This window comes from Colletes latitarsis, chromosome 7 (assembly GCF_051014445.1).
Source record: "Colletes latitarsis isolate SP2378_abdomen chromosome 7, iyColLati1, whole genome shotgun sequence".
In the NCBI taxonomy this organism is placed as follows: Eukaryota; Metazoa; Arthropoda; class Insecta; order Hymenoptera; family Colletidae; genus Colletes; species Colletes latitarsis.
In genome coordinates, this window is record NC_135140.1 from 1,308,159 (window position 1) to 1,329,036 (window position 20,878).

A 20,878-nucleotide genomic window follows, 5' to 3' on the forward strand; every position below is an offset into this window, starting at 1 on the left:
CGGACCGGTTGGGGGTAGGAGTGCCTCCCCCTACCGGTCCGACGCAAGGGGAGGCACCCTCGGCGGTCTGGTGCGGCCATGAACGCCCGGCCGCCGAGGGGTGGAAACGGGGTCGCGGGCGGTTGCGAGTTGGGGCTCGCAGCCGCCACTAAACGCGGCCCCGGGACGGATAGCGGCGGGATGGAGTGGCCCCGTCCCGCCGCTATGAGGCAGTGTGTCTACTGGGGGGACCGATTGTCCCCCCGGGGGATGGGCGCGAAAGCGCGGGCACGGGGAGGATACCGGAAGAATGCTTCGAGCGATTCCCGGTATCCTCCCAAAGCGTGCCGAAGGGTCACCGTGGGGTTTTTAGTGGGTAGGTCCCGCGCCTGTCGTTGTACGGGCGCGGGGAATCCCACACACCCCTCCCACCTCTCCCCAAGGAGGTGGGAGGGAGTCTTTCGAAGATTTTCCCCACGACAAAAAAAAAAAAAAAAAAAAAAAAAAAAAAAAAAGGCCTAACACAGACCTAACCGGTTTTATCCTCTAAAATATTGATCGAAACCAGGTTTAATTGGCTGTTTCAGTGTGGTACCACAATACTACGTGATTCAAACACGAAAAACCCCAGGATCTGACCAACAAGTATCTGAAGAAGGCAAAATCATGAGCCAGGTGCGGGCATAACCAAGACCTAACCCAGACCTAACTGGTTTATCCTCTAAAATATTGATCGAAACTAGGTTTAATTGACTGTTTCACTGTGGTACCACATTACTACGTGATTCAAACCAGAGAAAACCATGGATCTGGCCTACAAGTATGCGAAGAAGGCAAAATCATGAGCCAGATGCGGGAATAACCTAGGCCTAACACAGACCTAACCGGTTTTATCCTCTAAAATATTGATCGAAACCAGGTTTAGTTGGCTGTTTCAGTGTGGTACCACAATACTACGTGATTCAAACACGAAGAAACCCAGGATCTGGCCAACAAGTATGCGAAGAAGGGCAAAATCATGAGCCAGATGCGGGCATAACCCACACCTGACCCAGACCTACCTGGTGTTATCCTCTAAAATATTGATCGAAACTAGGTTTAATTGACTGTTTCAGTGTGGTACCACATTACTACGTAATTCAAACACGAAAAACCCAGGATCTGTCCAACAAGTATGCGAAGAAGGCAAAATCATGTGCCAGATGCGGGAATAACCTAGACCTAACCCAGACCTAACCGGATTTATCCTCTAAAATATTGATCGAAACCAGGTTTAATTGACTGTTTCAGTGTGGTACCACATTACTACGTGATTCAAACACGAAAAAACCCAGGATCTGGCCAACAAGCATGCGAAGAAGGCAAAATCATGATCAGATGCGGGCATAACCCAGACCTAACCAAGACCTAACCGGTTTTATCCTCTAAAATGTTGATCGAAACCAGGTTTAATTGACTGTTACTGTGTGGTACCACATTACTACGTGATTCTAACCAGAGAGAACCCAGGATCTGTCCAACAAGCATGCGAAGACGGGAAAATCATGATCAGATGCGGGCATAACCCAAACCTAACCAAGGCCTAACCGGTGTTATCCTCTAAAATATAGATCGAAACCAGGTTTAATTGTCTCTTTCAGTGTGGTACCACAATACAACGTGATTCAAACCCGAAAAAACCCAGGATCTAGCCAACAAGTATTCGAAGAAGGCAAAATCATGAGCCAGATGAGGGCACAACCCAGACCTAACCCAGACCTAACCGGTGTTACCGACTAAAATACTGACCGAAGCCAGGTTTAGTTGACTGTTTCAGTGTGGTACCACATTACTACGTGATTCAAACCAGAGAAAACCCGGGATCTAGCCAACAAGTATGCGAAGAAGGCAAAATCATGAGCCAGATGAGGGCGTAACCCAGACCAAACCCAGACCTAACCGGTGTTACCGACTAAAATACTGACCGAATCCAGGTTTAATTGACTGTTTCAGTTTGGTACCACATTACTACGTGATTCAACCCCGAAAAAACGCAGGATCTGGCCAACAAGTATGCGAAGAAGGCGAAATCATGAGCCAGATGCGGACATAACCAAGACCTAACCCAGACCTAACTGGTGTTATCCTCTAAAATATTGATCGAAACTAGGTTTAATTGACTGTTTCAGTGTGGTACCACATTACTACGTGATTCAAACCAGAGAAAACCATGGATCTGGACCACAAGTATGCGGAAAAGGCAAAATCATGAGCCAGATGCGGGCATAACCCGGACCTTACCCAGACCTAACCGGTGTTACCGACTAAACTACTGACCGAATCCAGGTTTAATTGACTGTTTCAGTGTGGTACCACATTAATACGTGATTCAAACCCGAAAAAACCCAGGATCTGGACAACAAGTATGCGAAGGAGGCAAAATCATGAGCCAGATGCGGGAATAACCTAGACCTTACCCAGACCTAACCGGTGTTACCGACTAAAATACTGACCGAATCCTGGTTTAATTGACTGTTTCAGTTTGGTACCACATTACTACGTGATTCAAACCCGAAAAAACCCAGGATCTGGACAACAAGTATGCGAAGGAGGCAAAATCATGAGCCTGATGCGGGCATAACCCAGACCTAACCCAGACCTAACTAGTGTTATCCTCTACAATATTGATCGAAACTAGGTTTAATTGACTGTTTCAGTGTGGTACCACATTACTACGTGATTCAAACCCGAAAAAACCCAGGATCTGGCCAACAAGTATGCGAAGAAGGCAAAATCATGAGCCAGATGCGGGAATAACCTAGACCTAACTCAGACCTAACCGGTTTTATCCTCTAAAATATTGATCGAAACCAGGTTTAATTGGCTGTTTCAGTGTGGTACCACAATACCACGTGATTCAGACACGAAAAAACACAGGATCTGGCCAACAAGTATGCGAAGAAGGCAAAATCATGAGCCTGATGCGGGCATAACCCAGACCTAACCCAGACCTAACTAGTGTTATCCTCTAAAATATTGATCGAAACTAGGTTTAATTGACTGTTTCACTGTGGTACCACATTACTACCTGATTCAAACCCGAAAAAACCCAGGATCCGGCAAACAAGTATGCGAACAAGGCAAAATCATGAGCAAGATGCTGGCATAACCCAGATCTAACGAAGACCTAACCGGTGTTATCGACTAAACTACTGACCGAATACAGGTTTAATTGACTGTTACTGTGTGGTGACCATATAGCTACGTGATTCAAATCCGTAAAAACCCAGGATCTGGCCAACAAGTATGTGAAAGAAGGCAAAATCATGAGCCAGATGCGGGCATAACCCAGACCAAACCCAGACTTAACCGGTGTTACCGACTAAAATACTGACCGAATCCAGGTTTAATTGACTGTTTCAGTGTGGTACCACATTACTACGTGATTCAAACCCGAATAAACCCAGGATCTGGCCAACAAGTATGCGAAGACGGCAAAATCATGATTCAGATGCGGACATAACCAAGACCTAACCCAGACCTAACCGGTGTTACCGACTAAACTACAGACCGAATCCAGGTATAATTGACTGTTTCAGTGTGGTACCACATTAATACGTGATTCAAACACGAAAAAACACAGGATCTGGCCAACAAGTATGCGAAGAAGGCAAAATCATGAGCCTGATGCGGGCATAACCCAGACCTAACCCAGACCTAACTAGTGTTATCCTCTAAAATATTGATCGAAACTAGGTTTTATTGACTGTTTCACTGTGGTACCACATTACTACCTGATTCAAACCCGAAAAAACCCAGGATCCGGCAAACAAGTATGCGAACAAGGCAAAATCATGAGCCAGATGCTGGCATAACCCAGATCTAACGAAGACCTAACCGGTGTTATCGACTAAACTACTGACCGAATACAGGTTTAATTGACTGTTACTGTGTGGTGACCATATAACTACGTGATTCAAATCCGTAAAAACCCAGGATCTGGCCAACAAGTATGTGAAAGAAGGCAAAATCATGAGCCAGATGCGGGCATAACCCAGACCAAACCCAGACTTAACCGGTGTTACCGACTAAAATATTGACCGAATCCAGGTTTAATTGACTGTTTCAGTGTGGTACCACATTACTACGTGATTCAAACCCGAATAAACCCAGGATCTGGCCTACAAGTATGCGAAGAAGGCAAAATCATGATTCAGATGCGGACATAACCAAGACCTAACCCAGACCTAACCGGTGTTACCGACTAAACTACAGACCGAATCCAGGTATAATTGACTGTTTCAGTGTGGTACCACATTAATACGTGATTCAAACCCGAAAAAAACCCAGGATCTGGACAACAAGTATGCGAAGAAGGCAAAATCATGAGCCAGATGCGGGAATAACCTAGACGTAACCCAGACCTAACCGGTTTTATCCTCTAAAATATTGATCGAAACCAGGTTTAGTTGGCTGTTTCAGTGTGGTACCACAATACTACGTGATTCAAACACGAAAAAACCCAGGATCTGGCCAAGAAGTATGCGAAGAAGGCAAAATCATGAGCCAGATGCGGGAATAACCTAGACCTAACACAGACCTAACCGGTTTTATCCTCTAAAATATTGATCGAAACTAGGTTTAATTGACTGTTTCAGTGTGGTACCACATTACTACGTGATTCAAACCCGAAAAAACCCAGGATCTGCCCAACAAGTATGCGAAGAAGGCAAATTCATGAGCCAGATGCGGGAATAACCTAGACCTAACCCAGACCTATCCGGTTTTATCCTCTAAAATATTGATCGAAACCAGGTTTAATTGGCTGTTTCAGTGTGGTACCACAATACTACGTGATTCAAACACGAAAAAACCCAGGATCTGGACAACAAGTATGCGAAGAAGGCAAAATCATGAGCCAGATGCGGGAATAACCTAGACCTAACCCAGACCTAACTGGTGTTATCCTCTAAAATATTGATCGAAACTAGGTTTAATTGACTGTTTCAGTGTGGTACCACACTACTACGTGATTCAAACCAGAGAAAACCATGGATCTGGCAAACAAGTATGCGAAGAAGGCAAAGTTATGAGCCAGATGCGGGCATAACCCAGACCTTACCCAGACCTAACCGGTGTTACCGACTAAAATACTGACCGAATCCAGGTTTAATTGACTGTTTCAGTGTGGTACCACATTAATACGTGATTCAAACCCGAAAAAACCCAGGATCTGGCCAACAAGCATGCGAAGAAGGCAAAATCATGAGCCAGATGCGGGCATATCCCAGACCTTACCCAGACCTAACCGGTGTTACCGACTAAAATACTGACCGAATCCAGGTTTAGTTGGCTGTTTCAGTGTGGTACCACAATACTACGTGATTCAAACACGAAAAAACCCAGGATCTGGCCAACAAGTATGCGAAGAAGGCAAAATCATGAGCCAGATGCGGGAATAACCTAGACCTAAAGACCTAAACGGTTTTATCCTCTAAAATGTTGATCGAAACCAGGTTTAATTGACTGTTTCAGTGTGGTACCACATTACTACGTAATTCAAACACGAAAAACCCAGGATCTGTCCAACAAGTATGCGAAGAAGGCAAAATCATGTGCCAGATGCGGGAATAACCTAGACCTAACCCAGACCTAACCGGTTTTATCCTCTAAAATATTGATCGAAACCAGGTTTAATTGGCTGTTTCCGTGTAGTACCACAATACTACGTGATTCAAACACGAAAAAACCCAGGATCTGACCAACAAGTATGCGAAGAAGGCAAAATCATGAGCCAGATGCGGGCATAACCAAGACCTAACCCAGACCTAACTGGTGTTATCCTCTAAAATATTGATCGAAACTAGGATTAATTGCCTGTTTCAGTGTGGTACCACATTACTACGTGATTCAAACCAGAGAAAACCATGGATCTGGCAAACAAGTATGCGAAGAAGGCAAAGTTATGAGCCAGATGCGGGCATAACCCAGACCTTACCCAGACCTAACCAGTGTTACCGACTAAAATACTGACCGAATCCAGGTTTAATTGACTGTTTCAGTGTGGTACCACGTTAATACGTGATTCAAACCCGAAAAAACCCAGGATCTGGCCAACAAGCATGCGAAGAAGGCAAAATCATGAGCCAGATGCGGGCATATCCCAAACCTTACCCAGACCTAACCGGTGTTACCGACTAAAATACTGACCGAATCCAGGTTTAGTTGGCTGTTTCAGTGTGGTACCACAATACTACGTGATTCAAACACGAAAAAACTCAGGATCTGGCCAACAAGTATGCGAAGAAGGCAAAATCATGAGCCAGATGCGGGAATAACCTAGACCTAACACAGACCTAAACGGTTTTATCCTCTAAAATGTTGATCGAAACCAGGTTTAATTGGCTGTTTCAGTGTGGTACCACAATACTACGTGATTCAAACACGAAGAAACCCAGCATCTGGCCAACAAGTATGCGAAGAAGGGCAAAATCGTGAGCCAGATGCCGGCACAACCCACACCTAACCTAGACCTACCTGGTGTTATCCTCTAAAATATTGATCGAAACCAGGTTTAATTGACTGTTTCAGTGTGGTACCACATTACTACGTAATTCAAACACGAAAAACCCAGGATCTGTCCAACAAGTATGCGAAGAAGGCAAAATCATGTGCCAGATGCGGGAATAACCTAGACCTAACCCAGACCTAACCGGTTTTATCCTCTAAAATATTGATCGAAACCAGGTTTAATTGACTGTTTCAGTGTGGTACCACATTACTACGTGATTCAAACACGAAAAAACCCAGGATCTGGCCAACAAGCATGCGAAGAAGGCAAAATCATGATCAGATGCGGACATAACCAAGACCTAACCCAGACCTAACTGGTGTTATCCTCTAAAATATTGATCGAAACTAGGTTTAATTGACTGTTTCAGTGTGGTACCACATTACTACGTGATTCAAACCAGAGAAAACCATGGATCTGGACTACAAGTATGCGGAAAAGGCAAAATCATGAGCCAGATGCGGGCATAACCCGGACCTTACCCAGACCTAACCGGTGATACCGACTAAACTACTGACCGAATCCAGGTTTAATTGACTGTTTCAGTGTGGTACCACATTAATACGTGATTCAAACCCGAAAAAACCCAGGATCTGGACAACAAGTATGCGAAGGAGGCAAAATCATGAGCCAGATGCGGGAATAACCTAGACCTTACCCAGACCTAACCGGTGTTACCGACTAAAATACTGACCGAATCCTGGTTTAATTGACTGTTTCAGTGTGGTACCACATTAATACGTGATTCAAACCCGAAAAAACCCAGGATCTGGACAACAAGTATGTGAAGGAGGCAAAATCATGAGCCTGATGCGGGCATAACCCAGACCTAACCCAGACCTAACTAGTGTTATCCTCTAAAATATTGATCGAAACTAGGTTTAATTACCTGTTTCACTGTGGTACCACATTACTACGTGATTCAAACCCGAAAAAACCCAGGATCTGGCCAACAAGTATGCGAAGAAGGCAAAATCATGAGCCAGATGCGGGAATAACCTAGACCTAACTCAGACCTAACCGGTTTTATCCTCTAAAATATTGATCGAAACCAGGTTTAATTGGCTGTCTCAGTGTGGTACCACAATACCACGTGATTCAGACACGAAAAAACACATGATCTGGCCAACAAGTATGCGAAGAAGGCAAAATCATGAGCCTGATGCGGGCATAACCCAGACCTAACCCAGACCTAACTAGTGTTATCCTCTAAAATATTGATCGAAACTAGGTTTAATTGACTGTTTCACTGTGGTACTACATTACTACCTGATTCAAACCCGAAAAAACCCAGGATCCGGCAAACAAGTATTCGAACAAGGCAAAATCATGAGCCAGATGCTGGCATAACCCAGATCTAACGAAGACCTAACCGGTGTTATCGACTAAACTACTGACCGAATACAGGTTTAATTGACTGTTACTGTGTGGTGACCATATAACTACGTGATTCAAATCCGTAAAAACCCAGGATCTGGACAACAAGTATGCGAAGAAGGCAAAATCATGAGCCAGATGCGGGAATAACCTAGACCTAACTCAGACCTAACCGGTTTCATCCTCTAAAATATTGATCGAAACCAGGTTTAATTGGCTGTTTCAGTGTGGTACCACAATACCACGTGATTCAAACACGAAAAAACACAGGATCTGGCCAACAAGTATGCGAAGAAGGCAAAATCATGAGCCTGATGCGGTCATAACCCAGACCTAACCCAGACCTAACTAGTGTTATCCTCTAAAATATTGATCGAAACTAGGTTTTATTGACTGTTTCACTGTGGTACCACATTACTACCTGATTCAAACCCGAAAAAACCCAGGATCCGGCAAACAAGTATGCGAACAAGGCAAAATCATGAGCCAGATGCTGGCATAACCCAGATCTAACGAAGACCTAACCGGTGTTATCGACTAAAATACTGACCGAAGCCAGGTTTAGTTGACTGTTTCAGTGTGGTACCACATTACTACGTGATACAAACCAGAGAAAACCCGGGATCTAGCCAACAAGTATGCGAAGAAGGCAAAATCATGAGCCAGATGAGGGCACAACCCAGACCTAACCCAGACCTAACCGGTGTTACCGACTAAAATATTGATCGAAACTAGGTTTAATTGACTGTTTCACTGTGGTACTACATTACTACCTGATTCAAACCCGAAAAAACCCAGGATCCGGCAAACAAGTATTCGAACAAGGCAAAATCATGAGCCAGATGCTGGCATAACCCAGATCTAACGAAGACCTAACCGGTGTTATCGACTAAACTACTGACCGAATACAGGTTTAATTGACTGTTACTGTGTGGTGACCATATAACTACGTGATTCAAATCCGTAAAAACCCAGGATCTGGACAACAAGTATGCGAAGAAGGCAAAATCATGAGCCAGATGCGGGAATAACCTAGACCTAACTCAGACCTAACCGGTTTCATCCTCTAAAATATTGATCGAAACCAGGTTTAATTGGCTGTTTCAGTGTGGTACCACAATACCACGTGATTCAAACACGAAAAAACACAGGATCTGGCCAACAAGTATGCGAAGAAGGCAAAATCATGAGCCTGATGCGGTCATAACCCAGACCTAACCCAGACCTAACTAGTGTTATCCTCTAAAATATTGATCGAAACTAGGTTTTATTGACTGTTTCACTGTGGTACCACATTACTACCTGATTCAAACCCGAAAAAACCCAGGATCCGGCAAACAAGTATGCGAACAAGGCAAAATCATGAGCCAGATGCTGGCATAACCCAGATCTAACGAAGACCTAACCGGTGTTATCGACTAAAATACTGACCGAAGCCAGGTTTAGTTGACTGTTTCAGTGTGGTACCACATTACTACGTGATACAAACCAGAGAAAACCCGGGATCTAGCCAACAAGTATGCGAAGAAGGCAAAATCATGAGCCAGATGAGGGCACAACCCAGACCTAACCCAGACCTAACCGGTGTTACCGACTAAAATATTGATCGAAACTAGGTTTAATTGACTGTTTCAGTGTGGTACCACATTACTACGTGATTCAAACCAGAGAAAACCATGGATCTGGCCTACAAGTATGCGGAAAAGGCAAAATCATGAGCCAGATGCGGGCATAACCCAGACCTTACCCAGACCTAGCCGGTGTTACCGACTAAAATACTGACCGAATCCAGTTTTAATTGACTGTTTCAGTGTGGTACCACATTACTACGTGATTCAAACCCGAAAAAACCCAGGATCTGGATAACAAGTATGCGAACAAGGCAAAATCATGAGCCAGATGCGGGAATAACCTAGACCTAACCCAGACCTAACCGGTTTTATCCTCTAAAATATTGATCGAAACCAGGTTTAGTTGGCTGTTTCAGTGTGGTACCACAATACTACGTGATTCAAACACGAAAAAACCCAGGATCTGGCCAACAAGTATGCGAAGAAGGCAAAATCATGAGCCAGATGCGGGAATAACCTAGACCTAACCCAGACCTAACCGGTTTTATCCTCTAAAATACTGATCGAAACCAGGTTTAATTGACTGTTTCAGTGTGGTACCACATTACTACGTGATTCAAACACGAAAAAACCCAGGATCTGGCCAACAAGCATGCGAAGAAGGCAAAATCATGAGCCAGATGCGGGAATAACCTAGACCTAACCCAGACCTAACCGGTTTTATCCTCTAAAATATTGATCGAAACCAGGTTTAGTTGGCTGTTTGAGTGTGGTACCACAATACTACGTGATTCAAACACGAAAAAACCCAGGATCTGGCCAACAAGTATGCGAAGAAGGCAAAATCATGAGCCAGATGCGGGAGTAACCTAGGCCTAACACAGACCTAACCGGTTTTATCCTCTAAAATATTGATCGAAACCAGGTTTAATTGGCTGTTTCAGTGTGGTACCACATTACTACGTGATTCAAACCAGAGAAAACCATGGATCTGGCCTACAAGTATGCGGAAAAGGCAAAATCATGAGCCACCATCGGGCATAACCCAGACCTTACCCAGACCTAGCCGGTGTTACCGACTAAAATACTGACCGAATCCAGCTTTAATTGACTGTTTCAGTGTGGTACCACATTACTACGTGATTCAAACCCGAACAAAACCCAGGATCTGGATAACAAGTATGCGAAGAAGGCAAAATCTTGAGCCAGATGCGGGAATAACCTAGACCTAACCCAGACCAAACCGGTTTTATCCTCTAAAATATTGATCGAAACCAGGTTTAGTTGGCTGTTTGGGTGTGGTACCACAATACTACGTGATTCAAACACGAAAAAACCCAGGATCTGGCCAACAAGTATGCGAAGAAGGCAAAATCATGAGCCAGGTGCGGGAGTAACCTAGGCCTAACACAGACCTAACCGGTTTTATCCTCTAAAATATTGATCGAAACCAGGTTTAGTTGGCTGTTTGAGTGTGGTACCACAATACTACGTGATTCAAACACGAAAAAACCCAGGATCTGACCAACAAGTATCTGAAGATGGCAAAATCATGAGCCAGATGCGGGAATAACCTAGACCTAACGCAGACCTAAACGGTTTTATCCTCTAAAATGTTGATCGAAACCAGGTTTAATTGGCTGTTTCAGTGTGGTACCACAATACTACGTGATTCAAACACGAAGAAACCCAGGATCTGGCCAACAAGTATGCGAAGAAGGGCAAAATCATGAGCCAGATGCGGGCATAACCCACACCTAACCCAGACCTACCTGGTGTTATCCTCTAAAATATTGATCGAAACTAGGTTTAATTGACTGTTTCAGTGTGGTACCACATTACTACGTAATTCAAACACGAAAAACCCAGGATCTGTCCAACAAGTATGCGAAGAAGGCAAAATCATGTGCCAGATGCGGGAATAACCTAGACCTAACCCAGACCTAACCGGATTTATCCTCTAAAATATTGATCGAAACCAGGTTTAATTGACTGTTTCGGTGTGGTACCACATTACTACGTGATTCAAACACGAAAAAACCCAGGATCTGGCCAACAAGCATGCGAAGAAGGCAAAATCATGATCAGATGCGGGCATAACCCAGACCTAACCAAGACCTAACCGGTGTTATCCTCTAAAATATTGATCGAAACCAGGTTTAATTGTTTCTTTCAGTGTGGTACCACTATACAACGTGATTCAAACCCGAAAAAACCCAGGATCTGGCCAACAAGTATGCGAAGAGGGCAAAATCATGAGCCAGATGCGGAACATAACCCGGACCTAACCGGTGTTAACCTCTAAAATATTGATCGAAACCGGGTTTAGTTGTTTGTTTCAGTGTGGTACCACATTACTACGTGATTCAAACCCGAAAAAAACCCTGGATCTGGCCAACAAGCATGCGAAGAAGGCAAAATCGTGATCAGATGGGGGCATAACCCAGACATAACCAAGACCTAACCGGTGTTATCCTCTAAGATCTTGATCGAAACCAGGTTTAATTGTCTCTTTCAGTGTGGTACCACAATACAACGTGATTCAAACCCGAAAAAACCCGGGATCTAGCCAACAAGTATGCGAAGAAGGTAAAATCATGAGCCAGATGAGGGCACAGCACAGACCTAACCCAGACCTAACCGGTGTTACCGACTAAAATAATGACCGAAGCCAGGTTTAATTGACTGCTACTGTGTGGTACCACAATACTACGTGATTCAAACACGAAAAAACCCAGGATCTGGACAACAAGTATGCGAAGAAGGCAAAATCATGAGCCAGATGCGGGAATAACCTAGACCTAACACAGACCTAACCGGTTTTATCCTCTAAAATATTGATCGAAACCAGGTTTAATTGACTGTTACTGTGTGGTGACCATATAACTACGTGATTCAAACCCGTAAAAACCCAGGATCTGGCCAACAAGTATGCGAAGAAGGCAAAATCATGAGCCAGATGCGGGCATAACCCAGACCAAACCCAGACTTAACCGGTGTTACCGACTAAAATACTGACCGAGTCCAGGTTTAATTGACTGATTCAGTGTGGTACCACATTAATACGTGATTCAAACCCGAAAAAACCCAGGATCTGGACAACAAGTATGCGAAGAAGGCAAAATCATGAGCCAGATGCGGGAATAACCTAGACCTAACCCAGACCTAACCGGTTTTATCCTCTAAAATATTGTTCGAAACCAGGTTTAGCTGGCTGTTTGAGTGTGGTACCACAATACTACGTGATTCAAACACGAAAAAACCCAGGATCTGGCCAACAAGTATGCGAAGAAGGCAAAATCATGAGCCAGATGCGGGAATAACCTAGGCCTAACACAGACCTAACCGGTTTTATCCTCTAAAATATTGATCGAAACCAGGTTTAATTGGCTGTTTCAGTGTGGTACCACAATACTACGTGATTCAAACACGAAAAAACCCAGGATCTGACCAACAAGTATCTGAAGAAGGCAAAATCATGAGCCAGATGCGGGCATAACCAAGACCTAACCCAGACCTAACTGGTGTTATCCTCTAAAATATTGATCGAAACTAGGTTTAATTGACTGTTTCAGTGTGGTACCACATTACTACGTGATTCAAACCAGAGAAAACCGTGGATCTGGCCTACAAGTATGCGAAGAAGGCAAAATCATGAGCCAGATGCGGGAATAACCTAGGCCTAACACAGACCTAACCGGTTTTATCCTCTAAAATATTGATCGAAACCAGGTTTAATTGGCTGTTTCAGTGTGGTACCACAATACTACGTGATTCAAACACGAAGAAACCCAGGATCTGGCCAACAAGCATGCGAAGAAGGCAAAATCATGATCAGATGCGGGCATAACCCAGACCTAACCAAGACCTAACCGGTGTTATCCTCTAAAATATTGATCGAAACCAGGTTTAATTGTTTCTTTCAGTGTGGTACCACTATACGACGTGATTGAAACCCGAAAAAACCCAGGATCTGGCCAACAAGTATGCGAAGAGGGCAAAATCATGAGCCAGATGCGGAACATAACGCGGACCTAACCGGTGTTATCCTCTAAAATATTGATCGAAACCGGGTTTAATTGTTTGTTTCAGTGTGGTACCACATTACTACGTGATTCAAACCCGAAAAAACCCTGGATCTGGCCAACAAGCATGCGAAGAAGGTAAAATCGTGATCAGATGGGGGCATAACCCAGACATAACCAAGACCTAACCGGTGTTATCCTCTAAGAGCTTGATCGAAACCAGGTTTAATTGTCTCTTTCAGTGTCGTACCACAATACAACGTGATTCAAACCCGAAAAAACCCGGGATCTAGCCAACAAGTATGCGAAGAAGGCAAAATCATGAGCCAGATGAGGGCACAACCCAGACCTAACCCAGACCTAACCGGTGTTACCGACTAAAATACTGACCGAAGCCAGGTTTAATTGACTGTTACTGTGTGGTACCACATTACTACGTGATTCTAACCAGAGAAAACCCAGGATCTGTCCAACAAGCATGCGAAGAAGGGAAAATCATGATCAGATGCGGGCATAACCCAGACCTAACCAAGACCTAACCGGTGTTATCCTCTAAAATATAGATCGAAACCAGGTTTAATTGTCTCTTTCAGTGTGGTACCACAATATAACGTGATTCAAACCCGAAAAAACCCAGGATCTAGCCAACAAGTATTCGAAGAAGGCAAAATCATGAGCCAGATGAGGGCACAACCCAGACCTAACCCAGACCTAACCGGTGTTACCGACTAAAATACTGACCGAAGCCAGGTTTAGTTGACTGTTTCAGTGTGGTACCACATTACTACGTGATTCAAACCAGAGAAAACCCGGGATCTAGCCAACAAGTATGCGAAGAAGGCAAAATCATGAACCAGATGAGGGCGTAACCCAGACCAAACCCAGACCTAACCGGTGTTACCGACTAAAATACTGACCGAATCCAGGTTTAATTGACTGTTTCAGTTTGGTACCACATTACTACGTGATTCAAACCCGAAAAAACCCAGGATCTGGCCAACAAGTATGCGAAGAAGGCGAAATCATGAGCCAGATGCGGACATATCCAAGACCTAACCCAGACCTAACTGGTGTTATCCTCTAAAATATTGATCGAAACTAGGTTTAATTGACTGTTTCAGTGTGGTACCACATTACTACGTGATTCAAACCAGAGAAAACCATGGATCTGGACTACAAGTATGCGGAAAAGGCAAAATCATGAGCCAGATGCGGGCATAACCCGGACCTTACCCAGACCTAACCGGTGTTACCGACTAAACTACTGACCGAATCCAGGTTTAATTGACTGTTTCAGTGTGGTACCACATTAATACGTGATTCAAACCCGAAAAAACCCAGGATCTGGACAACAAGTATGCGAAGGAGGCAAAATCATGAGCCAGATGCGGGAATAACCTAGACCTTACCCAGACCTAACCGCTGTTACCGACTAAAATACTGACCGAATCCTGGTTTAATTGACTGTTTCAGTGTGGTACCACATTAATACGTGATTCAAACCCGAAAAAACCCAGGATCTGGACAACAAGTATGCGAAGGAGGCAAAATCATGAGCCTGATGCGGGCATAACCCAGACCTAACCCAGACCTAACTAGTGTTATCCTCTAAAATATTGATCGAAACTAGGTTTAATTGACTGTTTCACTGTGGTACCACATTACTACCTGATTCAAACCCGAAAAAACCCAGGATCTGCCCAACAAGTATGCGAACAAGGCAAAATCATGAGCCAGATGCGGGAATAACCCAGACCTAACCCAGACCTAACTAGTGTTATCCTCTAAAATATTGATCGAAACTAGGTTTAATTGACTGTTTCACTGTGGTACCACATTACTACCTGATTCAAACCCGAAAAAACCCAGGATCTGCCCAACAAGTATGCGAACAAGGCAAAATCATGAGCCAGATGCGGGAATAACCTAGACCTAACCCAGACCTATCCGGATTTTTCCTCTAAAATATTGATCGAAACCAGGTTTAATTGGCTGTTTCAGTGTGGTACCACAATACTACGTGATTCAAACACGAAAAAACCCAGGATCTGGACAACAAGTATGCGAAGAAGGCAAAATCATGAGCCAGATGCGGGAATAACCTAGACCTAACTCAGACCTAACCGGTTTTATCCTCTAAAATATTGATCGAAACCAGGTTTAATTGGCTGTTTCAGTGTGGTACCACAATACCACGTGATTCAAACACGAAAAAACACAGGATCTGGCCAACAAGTATGCGAAGAAGGCAAAATCATGAGCCTGATGCGGGCATAACCCAGACCTAACCCAGACCTAACTAGTGTTATCCTCTAAAATATTGATCGAAACTAGGTTTAATTGACTGTTTCACTGTGGTACCACATTACTACCTGATTCAAACCCGAAAAAACCCAGGATCCGGCAAACAAGTATGCGAACAAGGCAAAATCATGAGCCAGATGCTGGCATAACCCAGATCTAACGAAGACCTAACCGGTGTTATCGACTAAACTACTGACCGAATACAGGTTTAATTGACTGTTACTGTGTGGTGACCATATAACTACGTGATTCAAATCCGAAAAAACCCAGGATCTGGCCAACAAGTATGTGAAAGAAGGCAAAATCATGAGCCAGATGCGGGCATAACCCAGACCAAACCCAGACTTAACCGGTGTTACCGACTAAAATACTGATCGAATCCAGGTTTAATTGACAGTTTCAGTGTGGTACCACATTACTACGTGATTCAAACCCGAATAAACCCAGGATCTGGCCAACAAGTATGCGAAGAAGGCAAAATCATGATTCAGATGCGGACATAACCAAGACCTAACCCAGACCTAACCGGTGTTACCGACTAAACTACAGACCGAATCCAGGTATAATTGACTGTTTCAGTGTGGTACCACATTAATACGTGATTCAAACCCGAAAAAACCCAGGATCTGGACAACAAGTATGCGAAGAAGGCAAAATCATGAGCCAGATGCGGGAATAACCTAGACGTAACCCAGACCTAACCGGTTTTATCCTCTAAAATATTGATCGAAACCAGGTTTAGTTGGCTGTTTCAGTGTGGTACCACAATACTACGTGATTCAAACACGAAAAAACCCAGGATCTGGCCAACAAGTATGCGAAGAATGCAAAATCATGAGCCAGATGCGGGAATAACCTAGACCTAACACAGACCTAACCGGTTTTATCCTCTAAAATATTGATCGAAACTAGGTTTAATTGACTGTTTCAGTGTGGTACCACATTACTACGTGATTCAAACCCGAAAAAACCCAGGATCTGCCCAACAAGTATGCGAAGAAGGCAAATTCATGAGCCAGATGCGGGAATAACCTAGACCTAACCCAGACCTATCCGGTTTTATCCTCTAAAATATTGATCGAAACCAGGTTTAATTGGCTGTTTCAGTGTGGTACCACAATACTACGTGATTCAAACACGAAAAAACCCAGGATCTGGACAACAAGTATGCGAAGAAGGCAAAATCATGAGCCAGATGCGGGAATAACCTAGACCTATCACAGTCCTAACCGGTTTTATCCTCTAAAATATTGATCGAAACCAGGTTTAATTGGCTGTTTCCGTGTAGTACCACAATACTACGTGATTCAAACACGAAAAAACCCAGGATCTGACCAACAAGTATGCGAAGAAGGCAAAATCATGAGCCAGATGCGGGCATAACCAAGACCTAACCCAGACCTAACTGGTGTTATCCTCTAAAATATTGATCGAAACTAGGTTTAATTGACTGTTTCAGTGTGGTACCACATTACTACGTGATTCAAACCAGAGAAAACCATGGATCTGGCAAACAAGTATGCGAAGAAGGCAAAGTTATGAGCCAGATGCGGGCATAACCCAGACCTTACCCAGACCTAACCGGTGTTACCGACTAAAATACTGACCGAATCCAGGTTTAATTGACTGTTTCAGTGTGGTACCACATTAATACGTGATTCAAACCCGAAAAAACCCAGGATCTGGCCAACAAGCATGCGAAGAAGGCAAAATCATGAGCAAAATGCGGGCAAAACCCGGACCTAACCCAGACCTAACCGGTGTTACCGACTAAAATACTGACCGAAGCCAGGTTTAATTGACTGTTACTGTGTGGTACCACATTACTACGTGATTCTAACCAGAGAAAACCCAGGATCTGGCCAACAAGCATGCGGAGAAGGGAAAATCATGATCAGATGCGGGCATAACCCAGACCTAACCAAGACCTAACCGGTGTTATCCTCTAAAATATAGATCGAAACCAGGTTTAATTGTCTCTTTCAGTGTGGTACCACAATACAACTTGATTCAAACCCGAAAAAACCCAGGATCTAGCCAACAAGTATGCGAAGAAGGCAAAATCATGAGCCAGATGAGGGCACAACCCAGATCTAACCCAGACCTAACCGGTGTTACCGACTAAAATACTGACCGAAGCCAGGTTTAGTTGACTGTTTCAGTGTGGTACCACATTACTACGTGATTCAAACCAGAGAAAACCCGGGATCTAGCCAACAAGTATGCGAAGAAGGCAAAATCATGAGCCAGATGAGGGCACAACCCAGACCTAACCCAGACCTAACCGGTGTTACCGACTAAAATATTGATCGAAACTAGGTTTAATTGACAGTTTCAGTGTGGTACCACATTACTACGTGATTCAAACCAGAGAAAACCATGGATCTGGCCTACAAGTATGCGGAAAAGGCAAAATCATGAGCCAGATGCGGGCATAACCCAGACCTTACCCAGACCTAGCCGGTGTTACCGACTAAAATACTGACCGAATCCAGTTTTAATTGACTGTTTCAGTGTGGTACCACATTACTACGTGATTCAAACCCGAATAAACCCAGGATCTGGCCAACAAGTATGCGAAGAAGGCAAAATCATGATTCGGATGCGGACATAACCAAGACCTAACCCAGACCTAACCGGTGTTACCGACTAAACTACAGACCGAATCCAGGTATAATTGACTGTTTCAGTGTGGTACCACATTAATACGTGATTCAAACCCGAAAAAACCCAGGATCTGGACAACAAGTATGCGAAGAAGGCAAAATCATGAGCCAGATGCGGGAATAACCTAGACGTAACCCAGACCTAACCGGTTTTATCCTCTAAAATATTGATCGAAACCAGGTTTAGTTGGCTGTTTCAGTGTGGTACCACAATACTACGTGATTCAAACACGAAAAAACCCAGGATCTGGCCAACAAGTATGCGAAGAAGGCAAAATCATGAGCCAGATGCGGGAATAACTTAGACCTAACCCAGACCTATCCGGTTTTATCCTCTAAAATATTGATCGAAACCAGGTTTAATTGGCTGTTTCAGTGTGGTACCACAATACTACGTGATTCAAACACGAAAAAACCCAGGATCTGGACAACAAGTATGCGAAGAAGGCAAAATCATGAGCCAGATGCGGGAATAACCTAGACCTATCACAGTCCTAACCGGTTTTATCCTCTAAAATATTGATCGAAACCAGGTTTAATTGGCTGTTTCCGTGTAGTACCACAATACTACGTGATTCAAACACGAAAAAACCCAGGATCTGACCAACCAGTATGCGAAGAAGGCAAAATCATGAGCCAGATGCGGGCATAACCAAGACCTAACCCAGACCTAACTGGTGTTATCCTCTAAAATATTGATCGAAACTAGGTTTAATTGACTGTTTCAGTGTGGTACCACATTACTACGTGATTCAAACCAGAGAAAACCATGGATCTGGCAAACAAGTATGCGAAGAAGGCAAAGTTATGAGCCAGATGCGGGCATAACCCAGACCTTACCCAGACCTAGCCGGTGTTACCGACTAAAATACTGACCGAATCCAGTTTTAATTGACTGTTTCAGTGTGGTACCACATTACTACGTGATTCAAACCCGAATAAACCCAGGATCTGGCAAACAAGTATGCGAAGAAGGCAAAATCATGATTCAGATGCGGACATAACCAAGACCTAACCCAGACCTAACCGGTGTTACCGACTAAACTACAGACCGAATCCAGGTATAATTGACTGTTTCAGTGTGGTACCACATTAATACGTGATTCAAACCCGAAAAAACCCAGGATCTGGACAACAAGTATGCGAAGAAGGCAAAATCATGAGCCAGATGCGGGAATAACCTAGACGTAACCCAGACCTAACCGGTTTTATCCTCTAAAATATTGATCGAAACCAGGTTTAGTTGGCTGTTTCAGTGTGGTACCACAATACTACGTGATTCAAACACGAAAAAACCCAGGATCTGGCCAACAAGTATGCGAAGAAGGCAAAATCATGAGCCAGATGCGGGAATAACCTAGACCTAACCCAGACCTATCCGGTTTTATCCTCTAAAATATTGATCGAAACCAGGTTTAATTGGCTGTTTCAGTGTGGTACCACAATACTACGTGATTCAAACACGAAAAAACCCAGGATCTGGACAACAAGTATACGAAGAAGGCAAAATCATGAGCCACATGCGGGAATAACCTAGACCTATCACAGTCCTAACCGGTTTTATCCTCTAAAATATTGATCGAAACCAGGTTTAGTTGGCTGTTTCAGTGTGGTACCACAATACAACTTGATTCAAACCCGAAAAAACCCAGGATCTAGCCAACAAGTATGCGAAGAAGGCAAAATCATGAGCCAGATGAGGGCACAACCCAGACCTAACCCAGACCTAACCGGTGTTACCGACTAAAATACTGACCGAAGCCAGGTTTAGTTGACTGTTTCAGTGTGGTACCACATTACTACGTGATTCAAACCAGAGAAAACCCGGGATCTAGCCAACAAGTATGCGAAGAAGGCAAAATCATGAGCCAGATGAGGGCACAACCCAGACCTAACCCAGACCTAACCGGTGTTACCGACTAAAATACTGACCGAAGCCAGGTTTAATTGACTGTTACTGTGTGGTACCACATTACTACGTGATTCTAACCAGAGAAAACCCAGGATCTGTCCAACAAGCATGCGAAGAAGGGAAAATCATGATCAGATGCGGGCATAACCCAGACCTAACCAAGACCTAACCGGTGTTATCCTCTAAAATATAGATCGAAACCAGGTTTAATTGTCTCTTTCAGTGTGGTACCACAATATAACGTGATTCAAACCCGAAAAAACCCAGGATCTAGCCAACAAGTATTCGAAGAAGGCAAAATCATGAGCCAGATGAGGGCACAACCCAGACCTAACCCAGACCTAACCGGTGTTACCGACTAAAATACTGACCGAAGCCAGGTTTAGTTGACTGTTTCAGTGTGGTACCACATTACTACGTGATTCAAACCAGAGAAAACCCGGGATCTAGCCAACAAGTATGCGAAGAAGGCAAAATCATGAACCAGATGAGGG